Source organism: Papio anubis, chromosome 7, assembly GCF_008728515.1.
Source record: "Papio anubis isolate 15944 chromosome 7, Panubis1.0, whole genome shotgun sequence".
In the NCBI taxonomy this organism is placed as follows: domain Eukaryota; kingdom Metazoa; phylum Chordata; class Mammalia; order Primates; family Cercopithecidae; genus Papio; species Papio anubis.
Genome location: NC_044982.1, coordinates 160,312,799 through 160,333,265, shown reverse-complemented (window position 1 = coordinate 160,333,265; position 20,467 = coordinate 160,312,799). Strand labels below are relative to the sequence as shown.

The 20,467-nt window shown below is 58.0% G+C and overlaps 1 protein-coding gene and 11 non-coding genes across 40 annotated transcripts in view; all 12 read left to right on the top strand.

Annotated features, from left to right (window-relative positions):
* Positions 1-20,467, top strand: part of LOC103885667 — a 94,117-nt gene that overhangs the window by 41,466 nt on the left and 32,184 nt on the right. For 9 of the 29 annotated variants that reach the window (XR_004185249.1, XR_004185251.1, XR_004185252.1 and 6 more), the window contains exons 1-6: positions 13,320-13,365; positions 14,672-14,801; positions 15,190-15,235; positions 16,535-16,665; positions 17,045-17,089; positions 18,950-18,994. The exons of 17 other annotated variants lie outside the window; for them this stretch is intronic. The gene's annotated coding sequence lies outside the window, so the exon portion shown is untranslated. Of the gene's footprint in view, positions 1-13,317; positions 13,366-14,521; positions 14,567-14,671; positions 14,802-15,189; positions 15,236-16,534; positions 16,666-17,044; positions 17,090-18,437; positions 18,502-18,949; positions 18,995-20,467 lie in introns of those variants that run through there. 3 more of the 29 variants (XR_004185248.1, XR_004185250.1, XR_004185244.1) reach the window with 2 other exon arrangements.
* Positions 392-473, top strand: LOC116276114. Its single transcript, XR_004185558.1, has one exon. It is a non-coding gene; the product is annotated as a small nucleolar RNA SNORD115 (small nucleolar RNA).
* On the top strand, positions 3,692-3,773 carry LOC116276110. Its single transcript, XR_004185554.1, has one exon. It is a non-coding gene; the product is annotated as a small nucleolar RNA SNORD115 (small nucleolar RNA).
* Positions 5,588-5,669, top strand: LOC116276112. The gene has a single exon (XR_004185556.1). It is a non-coding gene; the product is annotated as a small nucleolar RNA SNORD115 (small nucleolar RNA).
* LOC116276081 lies at positions 6,716-6,797 on the top strand. The gene has a single exon (XR_004185526.1). It is a non-coding gene; the product is annotated as a small nucleolar RNA SNORD115 (small nucleolar RNA).
* Positions 8,616-8,697, top strand: LOC116276085. The gene has a single exon (XR_004185530.1). It is a non-coding gene; the product is annotated as a small nucleolar RNA SNORD115 (small nucleolar RNA).
* Positions 10,530-10,611, top strand: LOC116276104. The gene has a single exon (XR_004185548.1). It is a non-coding gene; the product is annotated as a small nucleolar RNA SNORD115 (small nucleolar RNA).
* On the top strand, positions 12,345-12,425 carry LOC116276101. The gene has a single exon (XR_004185546.1). It is a non-coding gene; the product is annotated as a small nucleolar RNA SNORD115 (small nucleolar RNA).
* LOC116276073 lies at positions 12,992-13,073 on the top strand. The gene has a single exon (XR_004185518.1). It is a non-coding gene; the product is annotated as a small nucleolar RNA SNORD115 (small nucleolar RNA).
* On the top strand, positions 14,859-14,940 carry LOC116276117. The gene has a single exon (XR_004185561.1). It is a non-coding gene; the product is annotated as a small nucleolar RNA SNORD115 (small nucleolar RNA).
* Positions 16,721-16,802, top strand: LOC116276098. Its single transcript, XR_004185543.1, has one exon. It is a non-coding gene; the product is annotated as a small nucleolar RNA SNORD115 (small nucleolar RNA).
* LOC116276091 lies at positions 18,625-18,706 on the top strand. Its single transcript, XR_004185536.1, has one exon. It is a non-coding gene; the product is annotated as a small nucleolar RNA SNORD115 (small nucleolar RNA).

Here is a 20,467-nt window from a genome sequence, read left to right as displayed (position 1 = left end):
GGACATGGATGGGGTCTCGCCAGAGAAAGCGTGTGGCCCTGGTACTCCAGGCTTCGATTTCAAGTGTGGTTTGCCAAGAGCGCCCCACTTCCGTAATAGGTCTGTGTTCTGTGTGGATCGCATCACGTGAGTAACCCTCACCCCTTTGCGACATGGAGGCATGAGGCCCCGTTTGGACACATGTCCTCTTCCTGTCCCTCCAGGTGGTGAGCCCAGAGGAAGACTTGTGTTGGGCTCAATGTCTTTGGGCCAGTGTCCCAAAGCCAGGTGCCCGGCCCCTGGTGTGCTGAAGCTTGGGACCTTCCTAGTGACCTGGTCTCCTGCACTGACCTGTGGTGACTACAATCGGGTCCCACCGGATGCCTGTGCAAGAAGGAGGGTGTCCTGGGTTGGGTCGATGATGAGAACCTTATATTGTCCTGAAGAGGGGTGATGACTTAAAAATGATGCTCAATAAGATTACCCTGAAGCCCAGCGTAGGTGAGAATTTTGGAAGAAGACGCTGGAATCCCGAAGTCCCCATCAGGGCCCCTGTATTTTGGGCTGGAGACCTGGAGAGCCTGAAGGACATCTGGGGGGCCCAACCCTGTCTCTACACTCCTCCGTGAGGCAGCCCAGGCTCCCTGTTTGGGCTTGCTGTTGGTGGTCCAGTTTCCTGGGGTGGGGCATGAGGGTAGCTCCTCCCTGAGCCCCCCTTCTCCGTTTTTGTCTTACAGTGAGCTCCTCCACCCAGGCAGGGCACCCTGGCATTGAGCGGCATAGGTCAGTGGATCCTGCTGGTGCTATGGGCCATGGGTCAGGCCGCGTGGAGTCGCTGAGGGTCAGCCTTCAGGACAGGAGGGTTTCCTTAGGGAGCAGACTTGAATGCCCACCAGGGATGGAAGGGTTGATCCTCTAGAGAGAGTGGCCTGAGGGAATCGAACCCAAAGTCACGCCTTCCTGGAGTCCTGTGGGGATGACAGTCGTCCAGGCAGGAGAGGGGTTCCTTCAGTCTCACACAGGGCAGCTCCCAGCTGAGTCTTCGTGTGCTGCTGTGACCTCGAGGACTGTGTAGGCCACATGAGGGTGTCCTCAGGGCCCCCTGAATGCCATGGGGTCACACAGGGAACCTGCATGGAGAAAGGAGTGAGGCTAGGGCCCATGGAGTTGAGCTGCAGGTATTAAAGGATCGCACATGACTTATTGCCCTGAATGGGATGGGCCATGTTGAGCAATATGCCAACCCATGGCACCTCTTTGAGCCTGGAGGGGGTGGTGCTATTTCCCTAGGTTTGGGTCAAGGCTGAGCTCAGGCTGGCACCTGGTGTTGCTGCAGTCTGACCATGGACTCGTTAGGTTTAGGCCAAGGGGTCAGCCCACGTATTGCTGAGGTTCTCTCCTTGGCTGGAATTCACCCCTTTCCTATCAGCAAGTGTCTGGAAGGGTGGCCTCCTGAGGTGGAAGGCCTGCTATCAAGGGTCTTGTCCCTGGAATATGCCGCCCATGCTGCTTCTGAGCCATGGGGTCACCTCCAGGATGGTGAGTCTTGTGCCCAAGGAAAGAAGTCACTGTGTGTCCCCCGAATAGCCAAGTGTGGCCCTGCTCTGTGTTAGGAGGTGTGTGGGGCATGAATGGGGACTATTACCAGAGAAAGCATGTGGCCAGGACTCCAGGCATGCTGCAGGACTCTAGATACGTGCTGTGATAGGGCATGTAGGTGGGTTCCCACAGTGCACAGGGGCAGTATGTGACTGCCAGCTTTGCAGTGACATCTGGCATCAGGGGCTGGCCTCTTTGGTTGTAATAGGCTGTTTTGTGGCCCTGGTCTGTACCCAGTAGACCTGGCAGTGCTGGGGTCATGCTTGATTGGAGCGGCATGGGGCAGTGGAGGTGCTCGCGGACCTGGTGAGGGGCAGGCTGGGGCTTCTTGCCCGACCCCAGTGACCCGCCTGCCCTGTCCTTTCAAGGATTGGTGGCTGAGGCACAGGGGTGCCCTCGTCTGCAGCGGGCAGAGTGTTCCACATGGAACCCATCACATGGGTCCATGGATGAGAGCATCCCTGAGCATGCACCCCACCTTCTGCCTCCATGGAGGGGATGAGGTTGTGTTTGGACACTGTCCTACTCTGGCACAGATGTTAGACCTTGAGGAAGACTTGCATTGGACCCAATGGCTCCAGGGCCGAAATCTGTCAGTCAAAGTGCAGCCCCAGTGCACTGAAGATGGGGCCCTTCCTGATGCACCCTCGTCCTATAAATTTAGAAGGCTATGGTGAGCACATCCGGGTCCCACGAAAGAAGAGTTTCCTCAGGGAGCCGACATGAATCCCCACTGGGGAGGGGTGGTTTCTCCAGGAGGCTGGCTTCATTGGGAATCAGACCCAAGACAATGCCTTTCCTGAAGCCTTACAGGGATGACAGTGGTCTAGGCAGGAAAGTGTCCCCTTATTCCTATGTGGGGCAGTTTCCAGCTGAGACTTGGTATGCAGGTCTGGCCTGAAGGACAGCCCAGGCCACATGACGGGTGTCACAGGTGCTCTGGGTGCCCCAGGGGTCACACGAGAGCTCTCTTTTCCTGGAGAGGTGCTCGAATGGGCCCGTGGGTTCAGGCCACAGAGATTCAAGGATTGCATCCCAACCATGGCCCTAACTGCGACCGACTGTTGAGTAATGGGCCATCTCAATGGTACCTCTTTGAGCCTGGTGGGGGGCGGTGCTGTTTCCCTGGGTTTGGGTCAAGGCTGAGCTCTGGCCAGCACCTGGTGATGCTGCAGGCCGGCCCAGGTTCTTCTGGGCTTTGGTCCATTTGGCAGCCTGGTCCTGCTAGAGATCACCCCTTGCTGGTTGGTGAGGGACTGGAAGAGTGGATCCTGAGGTCGGAAGACCCACTGTCGATGGTCCTGTCCTGGGAATATGCCACCCAGGCCTCTTCTGAGCCATGGGGTCACCTCCAGGGTGGTGGGGTCTTGGGGCTAAGGAAAGAGAGGACACTATGTAGCCCATGGTTGCCCAAGGGTGGTCTGACTCTGTGTTTAGGACATTTGCAGGACATGGATGGGGACCCACCAGAGAAAGCATGTGGCTCTGGGACTCCAGGCTTTGATTTCGGGTGTGGCTTGCAAATAGCACCTAGGCAGGTGCCCACCTCACCCTGGGGCAGGCTATGCATCTTCCATGTCCACAGTGGCATATAGCTTCTGGGCCACTCTCCTTGGCTGGCCATGAGCTGGTTGGTTCCCTGTGCCCTGTGTTCCCGGAGTGGCTCTGGAATTGTTTGGGGCAGACAGCTTGGACAGTGGAGATGCTATCAAGGCCGTCAGTAGGGTGCAGTCTGGGCATCTTGCCTGAGCCCAGACCTACCTACCCTGTTTTCTCAGGGTTTGGTGTTGGGGAGGGCCAAGGGCTCCCCATGTCCATGATAGGTCAGTGTTTCTCATGGACCCCATCACATGGGTATACCTTACCCCTTCCCCACATGGAAGGATGAGGCCTTGTTGGGACACATGTCCTCTTCCTGTCACCCCAAATGGTGAGCCTGGAGGAAGACTTGCATTGGGCCCAATGGACCGAGGCCAGTGGCCATCAGCCAGGTGCCCACCCTGGTGTGCTGAAGCTTGGGACCTACCTGTCGTCCTGGTTTCCTACACTGAGCTGTGGTAAGCACATCTGGGTCCCGCTGGATGCATGCATGGGGAGGGGGGTGCCCTGGTTTGGGTCGATGATGAGAACCTTATATTATCCTGAAGAGAGGTTATGACTTAAAATTCATGCTCAATAGGATTACGCTGAGGCTCACCCTAGGTGAGAATTTGGAAGAGGATGCTGGGATCCCGAAGTCCCCGGTAGGGGACTTTATTTATTAGTTTTGAGCTAGAGCCCTGGGGGCCCTGAAGGGCATCTGGGGTGCCCAACGCTGTCTCTGCACTCCTCCGTGAGGCAGCCCATGCTCCCTGTGCGGGCTTGCTGTTGGTGGTCCAGTTCCCTTGTGGGGGCGCACGTGGAAGCTCCTCCTTGAGCCCCACTTCTCCACTTGTGTCTTTCAGTGAGGTCTTCAATCCAGGCAGGGCACCCTGGCATTTACTGGCATAGGTGAGTGGATCCTGCTGCCATCATGGGCCATGGGCCAGGCCACGTGGAGTCATTGAAGGGCAGCCTTTGGGACAGGGGGGTTTCCTCAGGAAGCAAACCTGAATCCCCACCAGGGAGGGATGGGTTGGTCCACCAGGAGGGTGGCTTCCTGGGAAATCGGACCCAAGGGGGATGCCTTCCCTGGAGCCCTGCAGGGATGACAGTGGTCCAGGCAGGGCAGGGTTCCTTCAGTCTTACACATGGTAGCTCCCAGATGAGTCTAGGTGTTCGAGTCTGGCCTCAAGGACTGCCCAGACCACCTGAGGGGCCAATAGGGGCTCTGGGATGCCATGGGGGTCACACAGGAGCTCTCCATTCATGAAGAAAGGTGGGTAATAGGGCCCATGGAGTTGAGCTGTAGAGATTTAAGGATTGTGCCCAATGCATGGCCATGAATGGGACAGACCCTGTTGAGTAATGAGCCATTCCATGGGCCTTGTTGAGCCTTGAGGGGGGTGGTACTGTTTCCCTAGGTTTGGGTCAAGACTGAGCTCTGGCCGGCGCCTGGTGGTGCTGAGGTCTGGCCTTGGACTCGTCGGCTTTGGGCCAAGGGGTCAGCCTGCTCCCACTGGAGGTCCCCCTTCCCCATGGCTGGAAGTCCCCCCTTCCCTGTGGCTGGAAGTCATCCCTTCCCAATGGTCAAGTGTCGGGAATGGTTGCCTTGAGGTTGGAAGGCCTACTGTGGAGGGTCTTGTCCTTGGAATATGCGGCCCATGCTGCTTCTCAGTCATGGGGTCACCTCCAGGGTAGCGGATGTTGGGCCCAAGGACAGGAAAAGATGCTATGTGTCCCCTGATTAGCTGATTGTAGCCCTGCTCTGTGTTCAGGTGTTTGGGGCATGGATGCGGACCCACCAGAGAAAACATGTGGCCTGGGACCCCAGGTTGCTATTTCCAGTATGTGCTGGGAAAGGGCATCTGGATGGGTGCCCACCATGCACAGGGATAGGCTATGTGACTGCCAGGTCTGCAGTGGCATCTGACATCCAGGCCAGCCTCCTTGGTTTGCCGTGAACTGGTTGGTGGCCCTGGCCTGTGCCTAGTAGTCCTGGCGTGACCCTCGGGTTGTGTGGGTGAGCCAGTAGGGTTCCAGTGACCCGCCTGCCCTGTCCTTCCAGGGTTCTGTGGCTAAGAGCACTGGGTGCCCTGTGTCCGTGATGGGCCAGTGTTCCACATGCATCCCATCACATGGGTCCATGGAGGGCGAGTATGCTTGAACTGCCACACCCCACTTTCTGCTCACATGGAGGAATGAGGTTGTGTTTGGACAACTGTCCTACTCTTGTTCTCCCAGATCGTGACCCCAGAGGAAAAATTGTTTTGGGCCCAATGGCCCTGGGCCAGTGTCCATCAGCCCGGTGTCCAGCCCCTGGTGTACTGAAGCTCAGGCCCTTCCTGGTGCCCTAGTCTCCTGCACTGAGCTTGGTGAGCCCATTCGGGTACTGCTGGATGCAGCGGTGAGGAGGGAGATGCCCTGGGTTAGGTCGATGATGAGAACTTTATATTGTCCTGAAGAGAGGTAATGACTTAAAAATCATGCTCAAAAGGATTATGCTGAGGCCCGGCCTAGGTTAGAATTTTGGAAGAGGATGCTGGGCTCCCGAGGTCCCCAGGAGGGCCCCTGTATTTTTGGCTGGAGACCTGGAGGCCCTGAAGGCTATCTGGGGGGTGCCCAACCCTGTCCCTATACTCCTCTGTGAGGCAGCCCAGGATCTCTGTGCAGGCTAGGTGTTGGCACTCTGGTTTTCTGGGGGCAGGACAGGTTGGTGGCTCCTTCGTGAACCCTTATTCTCCGCTTGATTCTTCCAGTGAGCTCTTCTGCTCAGATGGGTCCCCTGGCATTGACCAGCATAGGTGAGTGGATCCTGCTGGGTTCATGGGCCATGAGGCAGACACATGGGGTCACTGAGGGTCAGCCTTCGGGACAGGAGGGTTTCCTCAGGGAGCCGACCTGAATCCCCACCATGGAGGGATGGGTTGGTCCTCCAGAACAGTGGCTTCCTGGGGAATCTGACACCAAGAGGACACCTTCACTGAAGCCCTGCAGGGGTGATGGTGGTCCAGGCTGGAAAGGGTTCCTTCAATCTCATGCGGGGCAGCTCCCTGCTGACATGAGGTCTGACCTTGAGGACTGCCCAGGCCCCATGAGCAGGACAACAGGGGCTCCAGGGTGCCATGGGGATTGTGCGGGGGGCTCTCCATCCCCAGAGAGAGGTGGGCAATCGGGCCCATAGGGTCAGGCTTCTAGGATTCAGTGGCGGGGAGAGCCAAGGGTTCCCTGGGTCCATTACTGTCAGTGTTTCACATGGATCCCATCACATGGGTCCATGGAGAGACAGCATGTGTGAGCAGGCACCCCTTGCTCCCTTTCCCACATGGAGATGTGAGGCCCTGTTTGGACACCTGACCCCCGTCCCTGCAGATAGTGAACCTGGAGGAAGACTCTTCCTGGGTCCCCTGGCCCCAAGCCAGTGTCCATCAGTCAGATGCCAGACCCCAGTGTGCTGAAACTCATGCCCTTCCTGGTGCCCTGGTCTCCTACACTGAGCTATGGTGAGAACATCCGGGTCCCACTGGATGCATGCGTGGGGAGGAACGTGCCCTGGGTTGGGTCAATGATGAGAACCTTATATTGTCCTGAAGAAAGGTGATGACTTAAAAATCATGCTCAATAGGATTACGCTGAGGCCCACCCTAGGTGACAATTTTGGAAGAGGACACTGGGAATCAATGAGGTCCCTGGCAGGGCCACTGTATTTTGGACTGGAGACCTGGAAGCCCTGAAGGGCACCTCATTGGGGGCCCAACTCTGTCTTCTGTCCCCCGTGAGGCAGCCCAAGCTCCCCGTGTGGGCTTGGTGTCAGCGCTCTGCTTTCCTGGAGGCGGGGCATTTTGGCTGCTCCTTCCTGAGCCCCTGTTCTCCCTTGTGTCTTTCAGTGAACTCTTTCACCCAGCAGACTCCCTGGCATTGACCAGCATAGGTGAGTGGCTCCTGCTTGGGTCATGGGCCATGAGCCAGGCCATAGGATTGCCGAGGGTCAGCATTTGAGCCATGAGGGTTTCCTCAGGAGCTGACCTGAATCCCCACCTGGGATGGGTTCTCCCAGAGGGCAGCTTCCTTGTGAGTCTGACCCAAGTAGGATGCCTTCTCTGAAGCCCTGCAGGGGTGACAGTTGTCCAGGCAAGAAAGGGTTCCCTCAGCCCCACGCGGGGCAGCACCCAGCCGAGACTCAGTGCTTGGGTTAGGCCCCTAGGATGGCCAGGCCCTTTGAGGGGGGTCACAAGGGCTCCAGGGCACCACAGGGGCCTCGCAGGGTCTCTCAGAACCCGGAGAGTGGTATGCGATTCGGCCCATGGGATCGGGCCCCAGATTCAAGGATCACACCACATCCATGGCCCTGAAGGGAACCAACCCTGTTAAGCAATGGGGCATCCCAGGGGTGCCTCTTTGAACCAAGTATGGGGTGGCGCTGTTTTCCTGAGGTTGGGTCAATACTAGCTCTGTCCAGTGCCTGTTGGTGGTGCAGTCCAGCCCTGAAATTCATGGGCACCGGGCCCAGGGTGCAGCCTGTGTCCCGCTGGGGATTCACCCCTTCCTTGTGGGCGAGTGGCGGGAAGGGTATCCTCCTGAGGTGGGAAGGCCAGCTGTGGAAGGAACTGTCCCGGAAATTTGCCATCCAGTCTGCTTCTGAGCTATGGGGTCGCCTCCAGGGTTGGCAGGGTCTTGGGCCCAAGGAAAGGAGAGGACACCATGTTTCCCTCAACTGGCCGAGCGTGGCCCTGCTCTGCATGTGGGAGGTGTTGTGTGGGGCATGGATAAAGACCCACCAGAGAAAACACATGGCCCTCAGGCCCAAGGCTGCAATTTCTCAGTGCACGCTTGGAGACGGTCCTGGACCCCCTCCATTCCCAGGGGCAGGCTGTGCAACTGTCAGGTTGGCAGTGGCACGTGGCATCTGGGCCAGTCTATTTGGTTGGCCATGAGCTGTTGGTGGCCCTGGTCCTTTCCCAGGGTTTGGGTGCAGCCCTGGGGTCATGTGGGACAGCCAGTGTGGGCAGTGGAGGTGCTCTGGTGGCCTGCAGTAGGGTGCAGCCTGGGTGTCTTGCCCGAGCCCAGTGACCTGCCTGCCATGTCCTCACAGGGTTCCCTGGCAGGGAGGGCCAAGGGTCCTCTGTGTCTGTGACACGTCAGTGTTTCCCATGGATCCCATCAAATGGGTCCATGGAGGGAGAGCATGCGTGAACTGGCATCCTTCCACCCTCTTCCCTGCATGGAGGCATGAGCCCCTGGTTGGACATATGTCCTCCTCCTGTCCCCCCAGATGGTGGCCCTGGAGGAGGACTTGTATTGGGACTACTGGCCCCACATCAGTGTCTTTCAGCCAGGTGTACAGCCCTTGGTGTGTTGAAGCTCAGGCCCTTCCTGGTGCTCCGGTCTCCTGCACTGAGCTTGGTGAGCCCATCCAGGTCCTGCTGGATGCATATGCGGGAAGGGGGGTGCCCTGGGTTGGGTCGATGATGAGAACCTTATATTGTTCTGAAGAGAGGTGATGACTTAAAAATCATGCTCAATAGGATTACGCTGAGGCCCAACCTAGGCGAGAATTTTGGAAGAGTATGGTGGGATCCTGAGATCCCCAGCCAGGCCACTGTATTTTGGGCTGGAGTCACTGAGGCCCTGGGCATCTCAGGGGTGCCCAAATCTGTCTCTGCGCCTGTCCATGAGGCAACCCGCTTTCCCTGTGCAGGCTTGGTGTCGGCCCTACCGCTCCCCGTGAATGGGGCATATTGGCGGCTTCTCCCTGAGTACCTGTTCTCCCCTGTGTCTTTCAGTGAGCTCTTCTGCCCAGGTGGTCCCCCTGGCCTTGAGGGGCATAGGTGAGTATGTCCTGCTGGCATCATGGTCCACGAGCCAAGGTGCATGGGGTTGCCAAAGGTCACCCTTTAGACTGTAGGTTTCCTTAGGGAGCTGACCTGAATTCCCACTGGGGAGGGCTGGTTTCTCCAGGAGGGCGTCTTCCATAGAAACTGGTCCCAAGAAGGACTCCTTCCCTGAAGCCGTGCAGGGGTGACAGTGGTCCAGGCAGGAAAGGGTTCCTTCAAACCAACGCAGTGCAGCTCCTAGCTGAGACTCAGTGCACAGGTCAGGGCTTGAGGACTCCCAGGCAACATGAGGGGATCCATAGGATCTCCGGAGGCCACGGGTGTTAAGCAGGAACTCTCTATGCTTGAGGCTTGCTGGGGGCGGTGGGATGGTGGCAGGGTGTGGGTGATTGAGTTTATGGAGTCAGGCTGTGAAGATTCAAGGGTCAGGCCCCACCCATGGCCCTGATGGGATCAACCTTGTTGAGCAATGGGTTATCCCAGTGGTGCTTCCTTAAGCCTGGTGTGGGCAGCGTGGCTTCAATGGGGTTGGGTCAAGGCTGAGCTCTGGCCTGCACCTGGTGGTTGGCCCTGGGAATTGTGGGCTTTGGGCCAAGGGTGCAGCCTGCCTGCTGCTGGAGGCCATCCTACCCAGAGGTGGAGTGGCCGGAAGAGTGGCAGGCATCCTGTGGTGGAAGGCCCACTGTTGAGGGTCCTGACCCAGCAAATTGCTGTCCAGGTTGCTTCTGAGCCATGGGTTTACCTCCAGGGAGGCGGGATCTTGAGCCCAAGGAAAGGAGAGGACATCGTGTGTCCCCTGAATGGCCGAGAGTGGGGAGAATGTTTGGGGGGTATGTGGTGCATGCATGGGGACCCACCAGAGAAGGCACATGGCCCTGAGGCCCCAGGACGCAATTTCTAGCACGCTTATAAAGGGTGTCTGAGGGGGCACTCTCCATGCCCCAGTGCAGGCTATGTGACTGCCAGGTCTGCAGCAGTTCGTGGCATCCAGGCTAGCCTTCTTGATTGCTTATGAGCTGGTTGATAGTCCTGGCCTGTGCCGAGGGGTCCTGGTGCGGCCCTGGGGTTGTTCGGGGAGCCGGCACGGGCAGTGGAGGTGCTCTTAGGGCCTGCAGTAGGGCACAGCCCAGGTGTTCTTGCTTGAGTGCAGTGAACCTCCTGCCCTGTCCTTCCAGGGTTCAGTAGCAGGGAGGGCCCCATGTCCTCCCTGCTACTGGTCAGTGGAGGTGGGTCAGTGTTCCGCATGGATTCCATCACATGGGTACGTGGAAGGAGAGCATGTGTGAGCCAGCACTGCCCGCTCTCTTCCCCGGGTGGCAGGGTGAGGCCCTGTTTGGACTCACCCTCCACCTATCTCACCAAATGGTGAGCCCAGAGGAAGACCCCCTGGCTGTGGGCCAGCCTCCATCAGCCAGATCCTCAGCCCCTAGTGTGCTGAAGCTCAGGACCTTCTTGGTGCCCTGGTCTCCTGCACTGAGCTGTGGTGAGCCCATCCGGGTCCTGCTGGATGCACGAGTGGGGAGGGGGGTGCCCTGGGTTGGGTCAATAATGAGAACCTTATATTGTCCTGAAGAGAAGTGATGACTTAAAAATCATGCTCAATAGGATTACGCTGAGGCCCAGCCTAGGTGAGAATTTTGGAAGAGGATGCTGGGATCCCAAGGTCACAGGCAGGGCTACTGTATTTTGGACTAGAGACCTCAAGGCCCTGAAGGGCATCTTGAGGGGATCCAACCCTGTCTCTGCGCTCCTCCGTGAGGCAGCCCTGGCTCCCTGTGTGGGCTTGGTGTTGGTGCTCTGGTTCCTGGACGGGGCATGTGGGTGGCTCCTTCCTGAGCCCCCGTTCTCCCCTGTGTCTTTCAGTGAGCTCTTCTGCCCAGGTGGGCCCCCTGGCATTGACTGGCATAGGTGAGTGGATCCTGCTTGGGTCATGGGTCATGAGCGAGGCAGAGTGGGGTCACCATGTGTCTGCCTTCGGGTCACAAGAATTTCCTAAAAGTGTGGACCTGAATTCCCACTGGGGATGAGTTCTCCAGAAGGACCACTTCCTTGGGAATCGTACCCAAGAAGGATGCCTATCCTGAAGCCCAGCAGGGGTGATGGTGGTCCAGGCAGGAAAGAGTTCATTCAACCCCATGCAGGGCAGCTCCTATCTGAGACTCGGTGCGTCAGTCAGGCCTCAAGGACTGCCCAGGACATATGAGGTGGCTACAGAGGGTCTGGGGCACTACGGGAGTTCTGGGGAGAGGGGTAGGCAATCAGGTCCATGGGGATCATGCCATGCAGTTTCAAGGACACCCATGACCCTGAATGAGACTGACCCTGTTGAGCAATGGGCCATCCCAATGGCGCCTCCTTGAGTCTGGTGGTGGGTGGTGCTGTTTCCCTGGGGCTAGGTCAAGGCTGAGCTCTGGCCAGTACCTGTGGTGCTGCAGCCTGGCCCTGGAACTCATGGGCTTTGGACCATGGGGACAGCTTGGGTCATGCCTGGGGTCACCCCTTCCTGGAGGTTGAATGGCGGGAGTGGTGGCTTCCTAAGGTGGGAAGTCCCGCTGTTGAGCAACCTGCCCTGGGAATTTGCCACCCAGGCTGCTTCAGAGCCATGGGGTCACCTCCAGGGTGGCAGCCTCTTGGGCCCAAGGAAAGGGGAGCACACCATGTGTCCCTGGATTGGTTGAGTGTGGCCTGACTCTGTGTTTGGGAGGTGTGCAGGGCATGGATGGGGACCCATCAGAGAAAGTACATAGCCCTGGAGCCCCAGGCTGTGATTTCCAGTGTGTGCTTGGAGAGGGGCAGGGGCAGGCTCTCGACTGCCAAGTCTGCAGCAGTGTGTGGCATCCAGGCCAGCCTCCTGGTTGGCCATGTGCTGGTTGGTGGCCCTGGCCTGTGCCCAGTGGTCTCAGGGCGGACCTGGCATTGTGTAGGGCAGCCAGCAGGTCAGTGGAGGTGCTCTCAGGACCTGCAGTAGGGTGCAGCCTGGACTTTTTGCATGAGACCAGTGACCCGCCTACCTTGTCCTTCCAGGGTTGGGTGGCTGGGAGGGCCAAAGGTGGTCTGTGTCCGTCTTTGTGACGCATCAGTGCCCTGCACGGATCCTATCACATGGATCTCCCCTACCCACCTTCCCCACATAAAGGCATGAGGCCCTATTTGGACACGTGTCCTCCTCCTGTCCTAGATGGTGAGCTCAGAGGAAGACTTGCATTGGGCCCAATGGACCCGGGCCAGTGTCTGTCATCCAGGTGCCCAGCTCCTGCTCAGGCCCTTCCTGGAGCCCTGGTCTCATGCCCTGAGCTGTGGTGAGCCCGTCTGGGTCCCACTGGATGCATGCACGGGAGGGGGGTGCCCTCGGTTGGGTCGATGATGAGAACCTTATATTGTCTGAAGAGAGGTGATGACTTAAAAATCATGCTCAATAGGATTACGCTGAGGCCCAACCTAGGGGAGAATTTTGGAAGAGGATGCTGGGATCCTGAGGTCCCTGGCAGGGCCACTGTATTTTGGGTTGGAGACCTCAAGGTCCTGAAGGACATCTTGGCAGCCCCCAGCCCTGTCTGCACTCCTCTGTGAGGCAGCCCAGGCTCACGGAGTTTGGTGTCAGAGTCCCATTCCCCAGGGGCGGGGCAGGTTGGCAGCTCCTCCCTGAGTCCCCCTTCTCCCTTGTGTCTTTCAGTGACATCTTCTGCCCAGGTGGCCCCCTGGCATTGACCAGCATAGGCGAGTGGAACCTGCTAGTGTCATGGGCCATGAGGCAGGCTGCGTGGGGATGCCAGGTCAGCCTTCGGGACAGGAGGGTTTCCTCAGTGAGTGGGGGAATCCCCTTTGGGGAGGGATGGGTTCTCCCAGAGGGCCACTTTTTTTCTAATCAGACCCATGGAGGACATTTTCTCTGAAGACCTGCAGAAGTGATGATGTTTCAAGCAGCAAAGGGTTTTTACAGCTCCTGCAGGGCAGACAGCTGTAAAACAGATGTATGCATGGGGAGCGGGGTGCACTGGGTTGGGTCAATGATGAGAACCTTATATTGTCCTGAAGAGAGGTGATGACTTAAAAATCATGCTCAATAGGATTACGCTGAGGCCCAGCCTAGGTGACAATTTTGGAAGTGGACACTGGGAATCACGAGGTCCCTGACAGGGTCACTGTATTTTGGGCTGGAGACCTGGAGGCCCTCAAGGGCCTCTCATGGGGACCCAGCCCTGTCTCTGTGCTCCTCCATGAAGCACAGCAGGCTCCCGGTGTGGACTTGGTGTCAGCGCACTCGTTTCCTGAGGGCAGGGCACATTGGTGGCTGTTCCCTGAGTCCTCATTCTCACCTTGTGTCTTTCAGTGAACTCTTCAGCTCAGAAGGGGCCCTTGGCCTTGACTAGCATAGGTGAGTGCATCCTGCTGCCGTCATGGGCCATGAGTCAGGCCGCATGGGGTCACCGAGGGTCAGTCTTTAGGACAGGAGGGTTTCCTCAGGGAGCCAACCTGTATTTCCACTGGGGAGGGACAGTTTCTCCAGGAGGGCAGCTTCCTTGGGAATTGTACCCAAGACGTTGCTTTCCTGAAGCCCTGCAGGGATGGCAGTGGTCCAGGCAGGTCCTTCATCCCCATGCAGAGGAGCTCCTAGCTAAGACTCGGTGCGTGTGTTGGCCTCGAGGACTGCCCAGGCCACATGATGGGGGCCACAGGGCCTCCGGGGCACCACGGGGGCCATGCAAGAGCTCTCTTTCCCCGGACAGGGGTGCTTGAATGAGCCCATGGGGTTGGGCCATGGAAATTCAAGGATTGCACTGCAACCATGGCTCAAAATGGGACTGTTGAGCTATGGACCATCCCATGGCACCTCTTTGAGCTTGGTTGGGGGCAGTGCTATTTCCCTGGGTTTGGGTCAAGGCTGAGCTCTGGCCAGTGCCTGGTGGGGCTGTGGGTCAGACCTGGGACTCATGGGCGTTAGGCCAAGTCGACAGCCTGTGTCCTGCTGGAGGTCACCCCTTCCCCATGAGTGAGTGGCTGGAAGAGTGGAATGTGTGGTGGGAAGGCCTGCTGTTGATGGTCCTGTCCCAGGAATTTGCTGCCCAGGCTTTTTCTGTGCCATGGGGTCATGTCCAGAGAGGCAGGGTCTTGGGCCTAAGGAAAGGAAAGTACACCATGTGGCCCAGGATTGGCCAAGGGTAGCCTGGCTCTGTGTTTGGGACATGTGTGGGGCATTGATGGGGACCCACCAGAGAAAGCACATGGCCCTGGGACTCCAGGCTGCGATTTCAGGTGTGACTTGGAGAGAGCACCTGGGCAGGTGCCCACCACGCCCAGGAGCAGGCTATGCAACTTCCATGTCCACAGCAGCAGATGGCTTCTGGGCCAGCCTCCTCGGTTGGCTATGAGCATATCAGTGACCCTGTCCCATGTTCAGTGGTCCTGGGGTAGACCTGGCTGGTGCAAAGGAGAAGCCAGAGGGCGCACTGGAGGTGCCCTCAAGGTCTGCAGTAGCATGAAGACCAGGGATCTTGCCCAAGCCCAGTGATCCACCTGCCCTGTTTTTTCAGGGTTTGATGATGGGAAGGGCCGGGGGTGCCCTGTATCCGTGACAGGTCAGTGTTCCACATGGATCCCATCACATGGGTATCCCTTACCCCATTCCCCACCTGGAGGTGTGAGGCCCTGTTCAGACACATGTCCTCCTCCTGTCCATCCAGATGGTGAGCCTGAAGGAAGACATGTCAGGACCAATGGACCCTGGCAAGCGTCCATCAGCCAGGTGCTCAGCCCCCGGTTCGCTGAAGCTCAGGCCCTTCCTGGTGCCCTGGTCTCCTGCACTGACCTGTGGTGAGCACATCTGGGTCCTGCTGGATGCATGTGTGAGGAAGGGGGGTGCCCTGGGTTGGGTCAATGATGAGAACCCTATATCGTGTTGAAGAGAGGTGATGACTTAAAATTACCATGCTCAATGATTACGCTGAGGCCCAACCTAGGTGAGAAATTTGGAAGAGGATGCTGGGATCCCAAGATTTCCGGCAGGGCCACTGTATTTTGGGCTGGAGCCCTGGAGGCCCTGAAGGGTATCTGAAGGAGGTCCAACTCTGTCTCTGTGCTCCTCTGTGAGGCAGCCCAGGCTCCCTGTGCGGGCTTGGTGTTGGCTCTTCTGTTCCCCAGGGACATGGCACATGGGTGGCTCCTCCCTGAGCCCTGGTTCTTCTCCCCTTGTGTCTTTCAGTGAATTCTTCTGCCAAGGGGTGGCCTCCTGGCATTGACCAACATAGGTGAGTGGGTCCTGCTGGTGTCATGGTCCATGAGCCAGGCTGCTTGGGGTTGCTGAGGGTCAGACTTTGGGCCATGAGGGTTTCCTCAGGGAGCCGACCCTAATTCCCACCAGCGAGGCATGGTTTCTCCAGGAGGGCAGCTTCCTTGGGAATCTTACCTGAGGAGGATGCCTTCCCTGAAGCCCTGCAAGGGTGATGATGGTCCAGATGGCAAAGGGTTCCTTCAGCCCCATGCAGGACATCGCCCAGTTGAGACTTGGTGTGTGGGTCAGGTCTTGAGGACTGCCCAGGTCACATGAGGGGGACCAGAAGGGCTCCGGGGTGCCACGGGTATCACATGGGAGCTCTTGGTTCCCAGGCATGTTCCTGGGGGGTGGTGACCAGGTTGGGCCACAGAGGTTCAAGGATCTCATCCCACCTGTGGCCCTGAATGGGGCCGATCCTGTTGAACAATGGGCCATCCCAGTGGCACATATTGAGCCTGGTCAGGGGTGGTGCAGTTTCAATGGGGTTGGTCAAGGTTGAGATGTGGCTGGCTCCTGGTGGTGCTTCAGGCCAGTCCTGTGACCCATGGGCTTTGGGCTGAGGGGGCAGCCTGTATCCCATGGGGGTCACCTGTTCTCCATGTTTGAGTGGCGGTAACAGTGGCATTCTGAGGTGGGAAAGTCCACTATCTAGGGTATTGTACCGGGAATTTGCCACCCTGGCTTCTGAGCCAGAAGCAGGATCTTGGGACCAAGGAAACGAGAAGATACCATGTGGCCCTTGATTGGCCGAGTGTGGCCTGGCTCTCTGTTTGGGACATGTGTGGGTTATGGATGGGGTCCCACCAGTGAAAGCACGTGGCCCGGGTCCCCAGGCTGTGATTTTCAGTGCACACTTGGGGAGGGCTCCTCAGTGGATGCCCACCACACCCAGAGGCAGGCTATGTGACTGCCAGGTTTGCAATGGTGCATAGCTTCCAGGCTACCCTCCTTGGTTGGCCAGGAGCGGGCTGGTGGCTGTGGTCCATGCCCAGTGGTCACAGGGCAACCCTGGGATCATGCAAGGAAGCTGGCGGGGCCAGTGGAGGTGTTCTCCCGACCAGAAGTAGGGTGCAGCCCAGGTGTCTGGCCCGAACCCGGTGACCAGCCTGCCCTGTTTTTTCAGGGTTTGGTGATGGGGAGGGCCAAGGGTGCCCTGCATCCATGACCAGTCAGTGTTCCACATGGAACCCATTACAGGGATATCCCTTACCCCCTTCTCCACATGGAGATGTGAGGCCCTATTTGGACACGTGTCCTTCTCCTGTCCCCCCAGATGGTGAGCCTGGAGGAAGACTTGCATTGGGCCCAATGGCCCTGGACCAGTGTCTGTCAACCAGTTCCCAGTCCCAGGTGCACTGAAGCTCAGGCCTCTCCTGGTGCCCTGGTCTCCTGCACTGAGCTGTGGTGAGCATATCCTGGTCCTGCTCGATGCAAGTGCGGGGAGGAGTTGTCCTAGGTTGGGTCAATGATGAGAACCTTATAATGTTCTGAAGAGAGGTGATGACTTAAAAATCATGCTCAATAGGATTATGCTGAGGCCCAACCTAGGTGAGAATTTTGGAAGAGGACACTCGGATCCCAAAGTCCCCGGGAGGGCCCTTGTATTTTAGGCTGGAGACTTCAAGGCTCTGAAGGGCATCTGGAGGTGGCTCAATCTGTCTCTGCTCTCCTCTGTGAGGCAGTCCAGGCTCCCTGTGTGGGCTTGCTGTGGCACTCCGGTTCCTTGGGCCGGGGAATATTGGTGGCTCCTCCCTGAGTCCCTGTTCTCCCCTGTGTCTTTCAGTGAGCTCTTCTGCTCAGGCAGGCCACCTGGCATTGACCGGCATAGGTGAGTGGATCCTGCTGTGGTCATGGGTCATGAGCCAGACCACAGGAGTCCCCCAGGGTCAGTGTTATGGCCATAAGGGTTTTTTCTCAGGAAGCCAACCTGAATTCCCACCGGGGAGGCATAGGTTCTCCAGGAGGGTGGCGTTTTGGGGAATCAGACCCAAGGGGGACAACTTCCCTGAAGCCCTGCAGGGTTGATGGTGGTCCAGGCAGGAAAGGGTTTTTTTCAGCCCCACACAGGGCAGCTCCTAGCTGACATTCGGTGCTTGGGTCAGACCTCAAGGATTGCCCAGGCCACGTGAGGGGGACTGAGAGCCTGCGGGGTGCCACAGGGGTCACATGGGAGTTCTCGGTGCCTGGCATGTGGTGCACAAATGGGCCTCTTGGGTTTGGTCATGGAGATTCAAGGATCTCACCCCACTATGGCCCTGAATGAGACGGTCCCTGCTGAGCAATGGGCCATCCCAGTGGGTCTCCTGGAGCCTGGTTGGGGGGTGGTGTTTTTTCCCTGGGGTTGGGTGAAAGTGGAGTTCTGACCGGCACCTGGTGGTGCTGCAGGTCAGCACTGGGACTCATGGGTGCTGGGCCAAGGGGGAGCCTGCATCCCACTGGGGAGTCACCCTTTTTCCGACGTCAAGTGTCTGGAAGTGTGGCCTCCTGAGGTGGAAAGGCCTGCTGTTGAGGGCCATGTCCCGGGAATTTGTCACTCAAGCTTCTTCTGAGCTTTAGGGTCACATCCGGGGTGGCAGGGTCTTGGGCCCAAGCAAAAGAGAGAGCACCATGTGTCTCCCGATTGACCAAGTGTGGCTGTCCGTGTGTGTGGGAGGTGTGTGGAGTATGGATGGGGACCCACCAGAGAAAGCACGTGGCACTGCAGCCCCAGGCTACGATTTCTGGTACGTGCTTGGAGAGGGTGCCTGGACAAGCATGCCATGCCCAGCGGCAGGCTTTGCAACTGCCAGGTTTTCAGCAGGGTGTGACATCTGGGCCAGCCTCCTTGGTTGGCCGTGACCTGGCTGGTGGCCCAGGTCTGTGTCCAGTGGCCCCAGGGCAGCCCTGGGGTCATGCAGGGGAGCCATTTTGAACAGTGGAAGTGCTCTGGGGGCCTGTAGTATGGTGCAGCTTAGGTGTTTTGCTCAAGCCCAGTGACCCACCTGCCCTTTCCTTTTTGGGTTCGTGGAAGGGAGGACCACGTACTTCACAGTGCACTATGTACTTAACGAGTCAGTATTTCACATTGAACTCATCACATGTGTCCATGGAGGGCGAGCAAGGGTGAGCTGGCACCCCTGACACCCTTCCCCACATGGAGGTCAGTTTGGACACAAGTCTTCCTCCTGTCTCCCCAGATGGTGACCTCAGAGGGAAACTTGTGTTGGGCCCACTGTTCCTGGGCCAATGTCAGTCAGCCAGGTACCCAGCCCCCAGTGTGTTGAAGCTTGGGCCCTTCCTGGTACTCTTGGCTCCTGCACTGAGCTGTGGTCAGCCCATCTGGGTCCTGCTGGATGCATGCGCAAGGAGGGGGTACCCTGGGTTGGGTCGATGATGAGAACCTTAAATTGTCCTGAAGAGAGGTGATGACTTAAAAATCATGCTCAATAGGATTACGCTGAGGCCCAGCCTAGGTGAGAATTTTGGCAGAGGGCACTGGGATTCTGAGGTCCCTGACAGAGCAAATATATTTTGGGATGGAGACCTTGAGGCCCTGAATGGCTTCTGGTGGGCTCAACCCTGTCTCTGCGCTCCTCCGTGAGACAGCCCAGGCTCCCTGCACTGGCTTGGTATCTGGGCTTCAGGTTCCCGGGGTCAGGGCACATTGGAGGCTCCTTCCTGAGCCCCCACTCTCCCCTGTGTCTTTCAGTGAGCTCCTCTGTCCAAGTGGTCCCCCCAGCCTTGAGCAGCATAGGTAAGTACATCCTGTTTTGTTCATGGGCCATGAGTGATGCAGCATGGGGTCCATGACATTCAGCCTTCAGGCCACTAGGGTTTTCTCAGGCTGCCAACCTACTCCCCACCAGGGAGGGATGGCTTCTCCAGGAGGGCTACTTCCTTTGGAATCTGACCCAAGGAGCATGCCTTTCCTGAAGCCCTGCAGGGGTGACAGTGGTCCAAGCAGGAAGGGGTTCCTTCAGCCCAAGGTAGGGCAGCTCCCAGCTGAAACTTGGTGGCCAGGTCAGGCCTGGAGTACTGCCCAGGGCACATGGGGAGGTGGGGCACAGGGGATGCAGTGCACCCTGGAGGTCACACTGGAATTCTCTCTCCCTGGAGTGGGGTGAGTGACTGGGTCCACATGGTCAGGCTGTGGAGATTCAAGGAATGTTCCACACCCATGGTCTTGAATGGGACCCAACCCTATTGAGCAATGGGCCATCTTAGTGGCACCTCCTTGAGTCTGGTTGGGGACAGCACTCTTTCAGTGCTTTTGGGTCAAGGCTGAGCTCTGGCTGGCACCCGGTGGTGCTGCAGGCTGGCTCTGACACTTGGGGGCTTTGGGTCAAGGGGGCATGGGTCACCTCAGGATGGCAAGGTCTTGAGTCCAAGGAAAGGAGATGACACCATCTGGTTCCTGATTGCCTGAGTGTGACTGGGCTCTGTGTGGCGGAGTTGGGCAGGGCATGGATGGGTACCTACCAGAGAAAGCATGTGGTCCCTAGGCTCGGAGAGGGCACCAGGGCTCATGCCCACCACACTCAAGTGCTGGCTCTGGGACAGCCAGATCTGCAGTGACTGTTGGCATCTGGGCCAACCACCTAGGTTGGTCAGGAGCTGGTTGATGGCCCTGTCCTGTGCCCTGTGTCCCCAGTATGGCCCTGGGGTCATGTGTGGGAGCCGGCCTGAGCAGTGGAGGTGCTCTTGGGGCCTGCAGTAGAGTGCAGCCCAGGCACCTTGCCCAAGCCAGGTGACGTGCTTGTCCTGTCTTTCCAGGGTTTCATGACAGGGAGGGCCAAGGGTACCCAGTATCCGTATTGGGTCAGTGTTCAGTATGGATCCCATCACATGAGTTTCCCTTAACCCCTTCCCTGCATTGATGTGTGAGGCCCTGGTTGGACACATGTCCTCCTCCTGTCTCTCCAGATGGTGAGCCTGGAGGAAGACTTGTGTTGGACATGCAGGCCGAGGGCCAGTGTCCATCAGCCAGGTGCTCAGCCCCCAGTGGGCTGAAACTCTGACCATTCCTGGCACCCTGATGTCCTGCACTGTGCTGTAGTGAGCACATCTGGGTTCCAGTGGTTGTTTGTGCAGGGAGGGGGTTCCCTAGGTTGGGTCAATGATGAGAACAGGGCCACATAAGGGGGACCAGAGGAGCTACGGGGTGCTATGTTGTAACAAGGGAGCTCTTGGTCCCTGGAGTATGGTGTGTGAATGGGCCCATGGGGTT